General features: G+C 42.7%; 1 non-coding gene across 1 annotated transcript; it reads left to right on the top strand.

Annotated features, from left to right (window-relative positions):
• The first annotated feature begins 567 nt into the window (after positions 1 to 567).
• LOC138848400 (U1 spliceosomal RNA) lies at positions 568 to 732 on the top strand. Its single transcript, XR_011386155.2, has one exon. It is a non-coding gene; the product is annotated as a U1 spliceosomal RNA (small nuclear RNA).
• Positions 733 to 14400: the final 13668 nt, after the last annotated feature.

Below are 14400 nucleotides of genomic sequence, written 5' to 3' on the forward strand. Positions count from 1 at the left end.
CCCCTACTCTGCAGTACATACACCCAGCTAGCACGCCCTGTTCCTCGCTTGCAACAGAGATGGTCTGCTTGGAGCGTCAGTGTACTGGGAAGGCATGAAGTTGCCTCGGGAATAAAATCCTATCCATGCCCGTTTGCTAAAGTTGAGCTCTCAGCTGTCTACCTGAAGGTCTTTGGCTACGCGAAAAGCTGGGGGAAGGCTGCCTTTTTGTCAGAAAAATAACCCGGTTTCACGTTCCTCAGCGCGGGCAGGAGGAGCAGGTAAACTGGATAAAGGGCGCGGTCCTCCGAGAGGAAGCCGCTGGCGTGCGCCCAGCGGGGCTGGGCCTGCGTATGACGTGACTCCAGGAGGTGGAGTATGTAGATTAAAGACTCCGAGCGATTTTGGAAGCGCGTTCCCTGAAGACATAGTCATATCATCTTTATCACAAGTACTAAGCTATAGTGTGAAAATCTCTTTTCTTTTGGTTGGTAATTCGCTGGTAAAGCCCCAGAGTCGTTTCAGGAACGACCCGAACTGTACAGTGTGTATGCATCACTGGGCCCATGCTGGGGGCACCTGCAACTCATACTTACCTGGCAGGGGGATATGCCACAATCACGAAGGTAGTTTTTCCAGGATGAGGCTTATGCATTGCACTCCCAATGCGCTGATTTCTCCAATTTCCCTAAATGTGGGAAACTCAGCTGTGTGGCTTCTGGTAGTGGGGGACTGCGTTCGCATTTTCTCCTGGTGTTGGTGTTTGAATAGTAGATTTCAGTATCCTTTGTTTGTCACGACTTTTGTTTGTTATTGGTTCTTGGCTCTCTGTGTGGACGTGGTCTGGGTATTGCATGGGGGTGCAGGAGTCCAAGTATCTTCTGCTATTTTCCTAGAGCTGGATGAGAAAGGGAGCAGATGGGACTCCAACTGCCATCCATTTGGCCAGTGCTGTAGGCTGTGTTTTTAACCTACTGCGGCATAGCACAGGCCTCTAGGCAATTGATAATGCACAGGAATTATTTTTCATAGTTTTGAAAGCTGAAAAGTCCAAGGTAAGGGGCGTGGTGTGGGGTGAGGGGGTGAGGGGGTGAGGGGGTGAGGGCCTTTCTCTCTCTTTTTTTAAAACTTTTATTTAATAAATTTCCAGAGTACAGCTTTTGGATTACAGTGGCTTTCCCCCACCATAACTTCCCTCCCACCCACCCACCCTTTTTTTTTAAGATTTATTTTTATTTATTTGAGAGTTACAGAGAGAGAGGAGGCAGAGAGAGAGGTCTTCCATCTGTTGGTTCACTCCCCAATTTGTCGCATCGCCCAGATCTGTGCAGATCCAAAGCCAGGAGCCAGGAGCTTCTTCCAGGTCTCCCACGTGAGTGCATGGGCCCAAGGACTTGGGCCATCTTCTATTGCTATCCCAGGCCATAGCAGAGAGCTGGATAGGAATTGGAGCAGCTGGGACTCGAACCGGTGCTCATATGGGATGCTGGCGCTGCAGGCCAGGGCATTAACCCACTGCACCACAGCGCTGCCCCGAGGGCCTTTTTTCTGCATCACTGCAGGATGAGAGGCAGCAGGAGTGGGAGGTGGAGAAGTACAGGGACAGTGGGAGGTGCAAAATGGGCCCTGAACTGATCCATTTATAGGGAACCTATTCCTATGAATGAATTAAAAAAAAAAACTTGTTCCCTCAACAATAACAGCATTCATTCCATTCATGAGGAGGGAGTAAACATAACCTAAGTAGCTCTTAAAGGTCCCAACTTCCAGTAGCTTCACATTGGTGATCAAGTTTCCAATACATGAACTTTGGGGGACACATTCAAATCATAGCAGTAGGTACAACACTTGATTTTGTATGAATGATAGTCAAGTATAGTTTCAAAGTGTACAAAGTAAAATGTCTGTGCATGGTTATTGTGTACAGTAATAGCTAGCAACTACAGAGAACTCCTGGTGTGCCAGGCACTATTCTAAGGACACTACACATATTAGCTCACTTGAAATGCTCAACAACCATCTGGTTATTTTAAGCTGCATTTTACAGATGAAGACGTGGAAGTGTATCAGTGTTGGATAATTTCTCTAAGGTAACAGGGAAGTAACAGAGCCAGAACTTCAGAGTCTGAAGTATGAACTTAACTACTACTTAATACTGTCCTCTCTCTCTCTCTCTCTCTCTCTCTCTCTCTCTCTCTATATATATATATATATATATATATATATATATATACTTGAGCCATCATCTGCTGCCTCCCAGGGTACGTATTAGCAGGAAGTGGAATAGCCAGGACTCAAACCAGGTGCTGTGATATGGGATGCTGGCATCCCAAACAGCAACTCAACTGCTGTGCCACGTATCTACCCCCAATCTTAAATATATAATGACTGCATATTTGTGTTCTAACATTTCAAAGTCAATAGTTTCCAAAATTTAAAAAATAATTAAAAATTAAACAATTAGATAAAATGGGAGAAAGCAGATAAACAAAAATAAAAATTATCTTAATGACACAATGTTAAATTCTTCTTTTTTTTTTTTTTTAGAATTTATCCATTTATTTGAAAGGCAGTTACAGGCTGGCGCCGCAGCTCAATAAGCTAATCCTCCACCTGCAGCACTGGCACACCCGGTTCTAGTTCTGGTCAGGGCGCCGGATTCTGTCCCGGTTGCCCCTCTTCCAGGCCAGCTCTCTGCTGTGGCCAGGGAGTGCAGTGGAGGATGGCCCAAGTCCTTGGGCCCTGCACCCCATGGGAGACCAGGAGAAGCACCTGGCTCCTGGCTTCGTATCAGTGTGATGCACCAGCCCCAGCGCGCCGGCTGCGGCAGCCATTGGAAGGTGAACCAACGGCAAAAGGAAGACCTTTCTCTCTGTCTCTCTCTCTCACTGTCCACTCTGCCTGTCAAAAAATAAAAAAAAAATTAAAAAAAAAGGCAGTTACAGAGAGGCAGAGACAGAGATAGAGAGAGAAATGCTGATGAATAGTCAGTTCTTCAGTCTCATCAATCTCATAGAATTTCATTAATTTTTACATAATCTTCTTCATTACAGTTGGCCCTTTGTATCCATGAGTCCCACATCCATGAATTAAACCAACCAAAGATAAAAAATATCCTCAAGAAATAAATAGCATCTGCACAAAATGTGTACAGACTTTTTTCTTGTCATTTTTCCTGAACAATACAATGTAACAACTATTTATATAGCATGTATATATTAGCTATTATAAATAGTCCAGAGATAATTTAAAGTATAGGATAGAATGAATCTGGGCTATATGCAAACACTCTACCATTTTTATAAAAAGGACTTGAGCATTGAGGGATTACTGGGGTTAGGGGGAGGAATCCTGGACCCAGATCTCCATTGATACCCAGAGACAACTGTATTTATCAAAGTGGGCAAGTTTCTACATGTGAAAGAATCTAAGTTTCTTCATTGCATTTCTAGCTCAGTTAGAATAGGCCTGTTGTTCTCTTTTGAAACAGGATGTCACGGACTGTTCATCTTCCAGTACCCTGTCCTGTTCAGCTTAGTACCTTAAGAAATGACTCCCTAGAGCTCAGCTTCTTGAGTATGTTAAACAAGGGAATTATGTGAAAGTTAAGAAAATTCTTAAGAAAGGTAAGTACTGTGCTGAGATGACAGAAGCAACTTGATCCACATTTCTAAATAGTGTTTGGAAGAAAATCAGGGACATCATAAAGCTATGAGTGAGTTTTTGGGGAAAAAATCTAAACATTAAATTTAGACATGAAATGTTCTCTGCTACTGCAGTCATACTGCTCATTAGAAGTCTTAAAGCCTTGTTAGGAGGCTGGTTTTCTTTCTTTCTTTCTTTTTTTTTTTTTTTTAAGATTTATTTATTTGAAAGGCAGAGTTACAGAGAAGGAGGGAGAGACAAAGAGAGAGATGGATCTTCTATCTGCTCATTCACCCCCCAAATGGCTGCTATGGCTGGAGCTACACCGATCTGAAGCCAGGAGCCAAGTGCTTCTTCCTGGTCTCCGACACGAGTTCAGGGCCCAAGCACTTGGGCCATCCTCCACTGCCTTCCCAGGCCACAGCAGAGAGCTGGAATGGAAGAGGAGCAACTGGGACTAGAACCCAGCACCTATATGGGATTCCAGTACCACAGGCGGAAGATTAGCTAAGTGAGCCACAGCACTGGCCCGGTAGGTTTGTTTTCATCCATGAAGACCTTTTCTGTGCGATGGCCAAGGCTGGAGACTTAAGTAGCACCTCAGTAGGAGTCCTTCTTCTTCCTGTCTGGAGAAGCAGAAAACAAGATCACGTAATCACCCAAAGGAAAATAAAACCACAGCCATGATAGGTGCTGCAAAGGAGAGGTCTACATGTGTGGGGATCAGAGGTTCCAAGATCTAAAGAAATAAAAATAGTTAATAATGGAAAGAAGATATGGAAGAACATTTCACATTTTTAGAGATTTTTGATGGGAGAGAAAGAACAGATGTGAGCTGAAATGGACGCAGGGAGATGCAGAGAGGAAGCCATGACCTGCAGGAAGGACTTTGTTAAGAGACAGTCACAGGTTTGATCTTGATCCTGACAGTAGGGACATGCTGCTCAAGTATTTAGTGGAGTAGGGTTAAGTTGGTAATGTCAAGAACTGAGGCTTTACCCTCTTTGCAAGCTAACAGTTATCTGTTATAGTTTTGTGGGTGCTGGAAGAAGATAATATACCCCTGGGTTAGAGAGAAAGGACACATTTTCACTCCTGCAATAACAATAAAGTATTGTCATTTTTACATCTGAATCCCAGTTCCTACAGAGCAATGAGAAAGGCCAAGTAATGCCTGCCTACTCTGTGTTGCCTGATGGGCCAAGAGCTTAAGAAACTCAAGCTTAAGGAACTTGAGTCTTGTAGAATGGACTGTAAATCTTCCTGATCTTTATCCCAGAGGAAAGACATATTCTTTCTTTATATATTTGAGAGACAAAGAGCTTCCATCTGCTTGTTCTCTCCCCAAATGCCTGAAACTGCTGGGGCTTGGACAGTTGAAGCCAGGAGCCTTGAACTCAATATGGATCTCCCATATGAGTGGCAGAGAACCAGGTACTTGAGTCATCACCTGCTGCCTCCCAGGGTGTACATTAGCAGGAAGGAGCTGGTACTCAAACCTAGGCACTCATATACAACATTTGGGTGTGCCAAGGGCTATTTTTTATTTATTTTTAGAAGACTTATTTCAGGGCTGGTACTGTGGCATAGGGGGTAAAGCCTCTGCATGCAGTGCCAGCATCCCATATGGGTGCCAGTTCAAGTCCCAGCTGCTCTACTTCAATAAAGCTCTTTGCTATGACCTGGAAAGCAGTAGAAGATGGCCCAAGTCCTTAGACCCCTGCCACCCACATGAGTGACCTGGAAGAGGCTCCTGGCTCCTGGCTTCAGACTGGCACAGCTCCAGCCATTATGGCCATGTGAGGAGTGGATCAGTGGATGGAAGACCTCTCTTTCTCTCTCTACCTCTGCCTCTGCCTCTATGTAACTCTCTCTGCCTTTCAAACTAAAAAAAAATGACTTGTGTCTTGGGACCAGAACTTTGGCATAGAAAGATATGTCTGCCTGCAGTACCAGCATCCCACATGGGCACCAGTTTGAATCCCAGCTGCTCTACTTCCAATCTAGCTCCCCGCCAGTGGCCTGGGAAAACAGTGGAGGATGGCCCAAGTGCTTGGGCCCCTGTACCCACATGGGAAACCTGGAAGAAGCTCCCAGCTCCTAGCTTCAGATCATCCCAGCTCCAGCTGTTTCTGTCACTTGGGGAGTGAACCAGCAGATGGACGACATCTCTCCCTCTCTCTGTAATTCTGCCTCTCAAGTAAATATATGTCTTAAGGTTGATGTATATAACATATACATATATATGTAAATAATATCTAAGTATTAAGACATATATTTATTTGAGAGGCAGAGTTACAGAGAGGGGGAGAGAGAGATCTTCCATGTGTTGATTCACTCCCCAAATGGCTGCAATGTCCTGGGCTGAGGCAGGTTGAAACCAGGAGCCTGGAGCTTCATCCAGGTCTCCCATGTGGGTGGCAGGGGCCCACACACTTGAGCAATCTTCCATTGCTTTCCCAGGCACATTAACAGAGAACTGAATTGGGAGTGGAGCAGCTGAGACTTGAATCAGAATTTATAATGGATGCTGGTGTCACAGACAGTGGCTTAACCTGTTGTGCCAATGAGCAGGCAAGCATCATCATAACTGCTATGCCAAACACTCACCCCAAGGAGACATATTCTTTATTACACAGAATAGAAAACAAGCCTACCCTTTGCTGTGGAGGGAGATAGCCATATTTGGCTTCCAAGTCTGTTCAACATACAAAGTCTCCACAAGATCCTTCAGAACAAAGGATGATGTGCAGAAATGCAAGAACCATGGAAAAATCATCCCTTAAGAGTGACATGATTGGAATAAAACCTGAAAGGAAGCCTGGCTGCTGCTTGGAGAGTAGATTGGAGGGAACAACTGTGTGTATGGGCTGTCACGTGCAGCTGAGAGATGACCGGTTGGCCAGAAAGGGGTGATAAGAGCTAGAGGAAGATGGGTGAATTTGGCAGTATTTGAGGGGTGAATCAATGGTATGTATGACTGGTTGGTGTGAGCAAAGTTGTCCGGTTCACCTTGTTGTGCTTGTGTACATGGATCCTTGAGGGAGGGACCTGGAAGAAACCTAGTTTTAGGGAGTTGGCAAGAGTTAATTCTGTTTAGACACGTTGAATTTGAGATGCTTTTGAGACAAGATGTCAATCAACTAGTTGCCAGGCAAGCAGATTGAAATCCTGGTCTGGCACTATCTCTTTACCTAGGCAGAAACCATTGAAGTTTTCTGTTCCTCCCTTGTCTTCATGCCTGTAAAACAGGGATGATAATAATAAATAATGCCTTTACTTCCTGTTAGTTGTGATGAAGGGGCTGTAACAAGTGGGTGGAAAATGGAATTAGAGTAAAATATTCTTTTTCCATGAACTTTTTGAAGGCCTCTTGTTTTAAATGATGGGAATATGAAAGTTAACAGTGGCAAGTTTCTGGCCGGCACTGCAGATCACTAGGCTAATCCTCCGCCTGAGTCACTGGCACTCCAGGTTCTGGTCCCAATTGGGGCACCGGTTCTGTCCTGATTGCTTCTCTTCCAGTCCAGCTCTCTGTTGTGGCCCAGTTTTTTATTTTTACATTATCATTTAATAAAATTTTGGCAATGCTTTCATTAAACCAATGATAACTTCTGGTTAATCTCTGCCACTTAATAGAGGTGGGCACACTTGCTTATATATTTCCATGTTTAGACATTTATTCCTCTGTGGTGAAGTTGATGTTTTCTCTATTTATGTATCCTGTATTCATTCTATCACTCCTTTTTCTACAGAGCAATGTAGAAGGAAAGCCAAGAAATTTTCTTTTAAATCCTTGCATTTGCATTTTCTTCCAGGTATGATTCAGGGCACTTCCAGATATTTCAAAGAGCAAAGAAAATTAATACATCACCTGCAAATTATGTACTTTTTAAAGCATATTTGTTTCATTCATTTGAAAGACAGAGTCATAGAGAGTGATAGAGAAAGAAAGTGAGAGAGAGAAAGAGAGTCTTCCATCTGCTGGTTCATTCCGCAAAAGGCCACAATGGTCAGAGCAGAGCCAATCTAGACAAGAGGCAGGAGATTCTTCTGGGTCTCCTGCATAGTTGCAGGGGTCCATGCACTTGAGTCATACTCCAGTACTTTCCCAGTCATATTAGCAGGAGCTGTATCTGAGGTGGAGAAGCTGGGACTCAAACTGGCACTCATATGGGATGCTGGCTGTGGGTAGGGCTTTAATCCACTGTGTGATAGCACTGGCCCCTGTAAGTGGTTTTCGTAATTATTCCCCAGCTTGCTGTCAGTTTTCTTTTTAGATTTATAATAATTTATTAATGGAAATGGAAAAATAAAGATAAATTTTATTCTCAGGGAATATAAAGAAACAAGATGAATGATGAATTTATCATGACTATCAAGCATTGCAGTTATCCAAGATAAGGCAATTTGGTCTCTCATCTTTCTGTTGCCATAGCAAAATATATATTTGTTATATGGTTTCAGTTGAAGCTTCAAGGACAATATTCTAAATTTTGGGGTCATGATGTCCAATACAGTCTTTAGTGTTATACAGATGATGTAGTGGGCAGTGTTTTAGTGCCACCCTGGAAATAAACACTTAGCATTCTGCAAGGGAAAGAGTTACCTAGGGCTAAACCACAAATAAGTTGCATTTATTTTTTAATTGTTAGAGTAATGCAGTCCTTAATAGTTTGAGGAGTTGAACTTGATTCCAAGGTAGAGTAAGGACTATGTGGGGGAAATAATCTACTGCAGGTTCTTTTATGTTTTAAGATTTTTTTAAAAGATTTATTTATTTATTTGAAAGTCAGAGTTACCCAGAGAGAGGAGAGGCAGAGAGAAGAGAGGAGAAATCTTTCATTCGATGGTTCACTCTCCAATTGGTTGCAATGTCCGGAGCTGCGCTGATCTGAAGCCAGGAGCCAGCAGCTTCTTCTGGGTCTCCCACATGGGTTCAAGGGCCCAATCATTTGGGCCTTCTTCTACTGCTTTCCCAGGTCAGAGCAGACCAGCTAGATCAGAAGTAAAGCAGCTGTGTCTCAAAACAGCACCCATTGGGATGCCGGCACTTTAGGTCAGGGCATTATAAAAAAAGCAAAAGCTACTTTCTATTCCTTCTTGAATCTCCTCCCTTATTTAAAAATATTTATGAGCTTGATAGAGAAAGAAGTTGATGGACTGAGAGAAAGCTAGAGAGCTCCCATGCACTTCTTCACTGCCTAAATAATCATATCAAGCAGGGGTGGGGCACAACTGAAGCCAAGAGTCAGGAATGGAATCTAGGCCTCCCTCTTGGTTGGCATCACCATTGCTTCCCCTGGTCTGCATTAGCTGGGAGCTGGAAACTGGAGGTGGCACTGAAATCCAACTTTGGAAATTTGATGCAGAGATAGAGTATCTGAGCTGGCATCATAAACACTAAGTTAAACGCCTACTGTCTCTTTTAAAATATTTTTGTACAACAAAAACAAAGCCAGAGGCATCACAATACCAGATTTCAGGACATACTACAGGGCAGTTGTAATCAAAACAGCATGGTACTGGTACAGAAACAGATGGATAGACCAATGGAACAGAATTGAAACACCAGAAATCAACCCAAACATCTACAGCCAACTTATATTTGATCAAGGATCTAAAACTAATTCTTGGAGCAAGGACAGTCTATTCAATAAATGGTGCTGGGAAAATTGGATTTCCACGTGCAGAATCATGAAGCAAGACCCCTACCTAACACCTTACACAAAAATCCACTCAACATGGATTAAAGACCTAAATCTACGACCTGACACCATCAAGTAACTAGAGAACATTGGAGAAACCCTTCAAGATATTGGCACAGGCAAAGAATTTCTGGAAAAGACCCGGGAGGCACAGGCAGTCAAAGCCAAAATCAACTATTGGGATTGCATCAAATTGAGAAGTTTCTGTACTGCAAAAGAAACAGTCAGGAGAGTGAAGAGACAACCGACAGAATGGGAAAAAATATTTGCAAACTATGCAACAGATAAAGGGTTAATAACCAGAATCTACAAAGAGATCAAGAAACTCCACAAAAACAAAACCAACAACCCACTTAAGAGATGGGCCAAGGACCTCAATAGACATTTTTCAAAAGAGGAAATCCAAGCCGGCGCCGTGGCTCAATAGGCTAATCCTCCACCTTGCGGCACCGGCACACCGGGTTCTAGTCCCGGTTGGGGCGCCGGATTCTGTCCCGGTTGCCCCTCTTCCAGGCCAGCTCTCTGCTATGGCCAGGGAGTGCAGTGGAGGATGGCCCAGGTGCTTGGGCCCTGCACCCCATGGGAGACCAGGAAAAGCACCTGGCTCCTGGCTCCTGCCAGGATCAGCGCGGTGCGCCGGCTGCAGCGGCGGCCATTGGAGGGTGAACCAGCGGCAAAGGAAGACCTTTCTCTCTCTGTCTCTCTCTCTCACTGTCCACTCTGCCTGTCAAAAAAAAAAAAAAAGAGGAAATCCAAATGGCCAACAGGCACATGAAATAATGTTCAAGGTCATTAGCAATCAGGGAAATGCAAATCAAAACCACAATGAGGTTTCACCTCACCCCGGTTAGAATGGCTCACATGCAGAAATCTACCAACAACAGATGCTGGCGAGGATGTGGGGAAAAAGGGACACTAACCCACTGTTGGTGGGAATGCAAACTGGTCAAGCCACTATGGAAGTCAGTCTGGAGATTCCTCATAAACCTGAAGATAACCCTACCATTCAACCCAGCCATCCCACTCCTTGGAATTTACCCAAAGGAATTTAAATTGGCAAACAAAAAAGCGGTCTGCACCCTAATGTTTATTGCAGCTCAATTCACAATAGCTAAGACCTGGAACCAACCTAAATGCCCATCAACGGAAGACTGGATAAAGAAATTATGGGATATGTACTCTTTAGAATACTATACCGCAGTAAGAAACAACGAAATCCAGTCACTTGCAACAAAATGGAGGAATCTGGAACACATCATGCTGAGTGAAGTAAGCCAGTCCCAAAAGGGACAAATACCATATGTTCTCCCTGATCGGTGACAACTGACTTAACACCAAAAAGGAAACCTGTTGAAGTGAAATGGACACTATAAGAAACGGTGACTTGATCAGCATAGCCCTGACTGTTAATGAACAACTTAATACATTATCCCTCTTAGTAGTTTTTTTGTCTGTTCTACTTAATATGACTGGTTTAATTCTGTAATTATCACACAGTTATTCTTAAGTGTTGAAAATTAACTGAAATGTGATCCCTGTTAAACATAAGAGTGGGAATAAGAGAGGGAAGAGATGTATAATTTGGGACATGCTCAAGCTGACTTGCCCCAAATGGTAGAGTTAGAAACATACCAGGGGATTCCAATTCAATCGCATCAAGGTGGCATGTACCAATGCCATCTCACTATTCCAAGTGATCAATTTCAGTTCACAATTGATCATAATGAAAGGACTAAGAGTCAAAGGGAGCACATAAACAAGTCTAGTACCTGCTAACACTAACCGATAGAATAAATAAAGGGGAGAGTGATTCAACATGGGAAGTGAGATACTCAGCAGACTCATAGAATGGCAGATGTCCTAAATAGCACTCTGGCCTCAGAATCAGCCCTAAAGGCATTCGGATCTGGCTGAAAAGCCCATGAGAGTATTTCAGGCATGGAAAGCCAAGACACTCTGGCAAAAGATCTCTGTGAGTGAGATCCCAGTGGAAAGAACAGGTCTTCAAAGAAGGAGGTACCTTTCTCTGAAGGGAGGAGAGAACCTCCACTTTGACTATGACCTTGTCTAAACAAGATAAGAATCGGAGAACTCAGAGAGCTTCCATAGCCTTGGAAACTCATGACTGGAGCATAGGGAGATTACTGATGCCATAGACAGGAGTGTCAATTGGTAAAGTCAACAGGAGTCACTGTGCACTTACTCCTCATGTAGGATCTCTGTCCTTAATGTGCTGTGCATTGAGATTTAATGCTATAACGAGTACTCAAACAATATATTTCACTTTGTGTTTCTATGGGGGTGCAAACTGTTGAAATCTTTACTTAATGCATACTAAACTGATCCTCTGTAAAAAAAAAAAAAGAAATTATCAACTCCCAACTTGACTCTCACTGGGATTAAACATGACAATAGGCCTGATCTGATTTCATCATCATTTAAAAAAAAATCATCTATTATTTTTCACTTTATGTTTCTGTGTGAGAGCAAACTGTTGAAATCCTTACTTAATGTATACTAAGCTGATCTTCTGTATATTAAGATAATCAAAAATGAATCTTGATGTGAATGGAAGGGGAGAGGGAGTGGGAAAGGGGAGGGTTGTGGGTGGGAGGGACGGTATGGTGGGGAAGCCATTGTAATCCATAAATCGTACTTTGGAAATTTATATTCATTAAATAAAAGTTAAAAAAAATATTTTTTCTCTGCCATAATTGCATTGACTGTGCATGGTGTTTTCCTGGAAATTCTTCTCTGTTCAGTCCCTTCATAACTTCCCTGATGGTTTCTTGTCTTTTTCCCTGAATGCTTCTACATTCTTCTGAACATTGCTCATTCCAGAGTGACTGCTGTCCCCCTTTCAGCCTACTGTGCAATTGCCCTTGACATAGTCTGGCCTTTGTGAACAGAAATTCCTGTTTCCCTCCAGCTTGGGGATCTTTCACAGCCTTAATACCATAGGTTTGACCCCCTATTGAATGCTTCTGTGTAGATGTCCAAATGCTCAACAAATCTGAAATGAAATGACATCCTTCCTTCTTCCTTCATACTCATGTAGAAGATATACAACTGCCATTGTCTGTTATATGACAGAGTTGACCTGTTGACCAGGAGTGTTGTATCACAGATGATGATAGCATTTGAAGACCTGGCTGTGATGTGATGTGATGCTGGAGACCTACAGCAGCCTGCTCTCCTTGGGTGAGTGATACTCATCACATGCCCAATGGTAACATTTTCTCAATATTTGACAAATAAGTGAGCAGTATTTATAGTTTAATGAGGGACAGGTATTGAATTTGAGTCCATGAATACTTTGAATATCTACCACCTGAGAAGGAATTCAGTTTGGAGCACTGGTTGCATAGCTCCTGGACCAAGCTGTACTCCTTTAATTAACCCAAGATAGTGATTTCACAAAGTGTTACATTATTTCCATTAATAGGGCACTGCATGACTAAATCTGACTTGATCTTCAAGTTGGAGCAAGGAGCAGAGCCCTGGATGGGGGAAGAATACCTACATCAGAGCCTTCCAGGTCAGTCTGCACATAATGGGCAGGGAGGCCAAGGTAGAAGCAGTGCAGCAGATGCTGACTGGTGCTCTTTCCATGAGTTTTTCCCAAGTCTTACTCCTGAAGACAGCTGGTCTTGTGATTCAGACACAGACATTCTACAGTATCTATGGAGATCAGTATCTCTGGTAAAGGCAAAGGAAATGAAGTTTTATGTGAAAATCAACAACTGATCAAAACCTCCAGAAACTCAAATTATCACAGAGGAGTGTTTATAGAAAGAAATGAGAGGAGGTAACCAGGGCTGATGTCTTCACAATGAGTTAGAAATCAATTTTCAATAATTGAGCAGACTCTGGGTTGCAGAAACAAATTCTTTAAACATGGGAATGTATAGCAAAGGTGGTCTATTGGGACTTTCTGTAACTGTTGTAGTTCGAAGAAGCTGAGGATGTCAGGTTTCCCACAAATGCTGTTTTCCTGGGAAGACAGAACATGAGACAACCACATATTCAAATCTTGTCCCTTAAATGTGATCCTGCTTGGCATACAGACACATTTCACTCTTCTCCACATGCAAGTAAATAATCTAGTAAAACTTTCCCATATTGATAGTTGAAATATTAAAGAAGTACAAAACACATATTTTAAAAAACTGAACTGAAAAAAAAAGGGCAGTGGTGTCTGGCACTGTGGTGCAGTGCATTAAAGCCCTGGCATCTAGAGGTGGCATCCCATATGGTCATTGGTGTAAGTCCCAGCTGCTCCACTTCTGCTCCAACTCTCTCATGCCCTGGGAAAGCATTAGAAGATGGCCCAAGCCCTTGGGTTTCTGCACCAGCGTGGGAGACCCAAAAAATGCTCCTGGCTCTTGGCTTCGGATCAGCTGAGCTCTGGCCTTTGTGGTTGTTTAGAGAGTGAACCAGTGGATGGAAAACCTCTCACTCTCAATGTCTCTGGCTCTACCTCTCTCTGTAAAACACATAATAGATCTTTTTTAAAAAGGACAGGGAAAATTTGTTTTCTAGGTAATAAGTGAGTATTTTTATTAAATATTTGTCCAACTTTAAAATATAGTTGTTTTATCTTTGTACAAGTCAGAATGGCAGTGAGAAAGAGATTTTATATTAGCTCCCTCCCCAAAAACCTACAACAGTTAGTCTGACTAATCTGAAGCCCAAAGCCTGGAATTCCAAATACACATCTCTGATGTATCACAGGATCACAAGCACATGAACCATTATCTGCTACTTCCCAGTATACATTAGCAGAGAGCTGTATTGGAAGCAGGGTAGGCTGAGATTAAACTGGTACTGTTTTTGGATACAGACATCCTGTGCAGTGACTTATGGCATCTTACCACAAAAACCACTCAGCCATAGTTGAAAAAAATTCTGGTAGTAAATATGATCATTAATGAACATTGTGAAATCTATAGGTACAATTTAATATATTAATGTGTTATGTAAAAAAAACTGTATAATGTTCATATATATTATCTTGTACTCATTTTGTTAAAATCTTATCCCTCTTGGGTATAAGTAACTTCATTCA

This window comes from Oryctolagus cuniculus, chromosome 17, assembly GCF_051225735.1.
Source record: "Oryctolagus cuniculus isolate XC-2025 breed Fujian yellow rabbit chromosome 17, ASM5122573v1, whole genome shotgun sequence".
NCBI lineage: Eukaryota > Metazoa > Chordata > Mammalia > Lagomorpha > Leporidae > Oryctolagus > Oryctolagus cuniculus.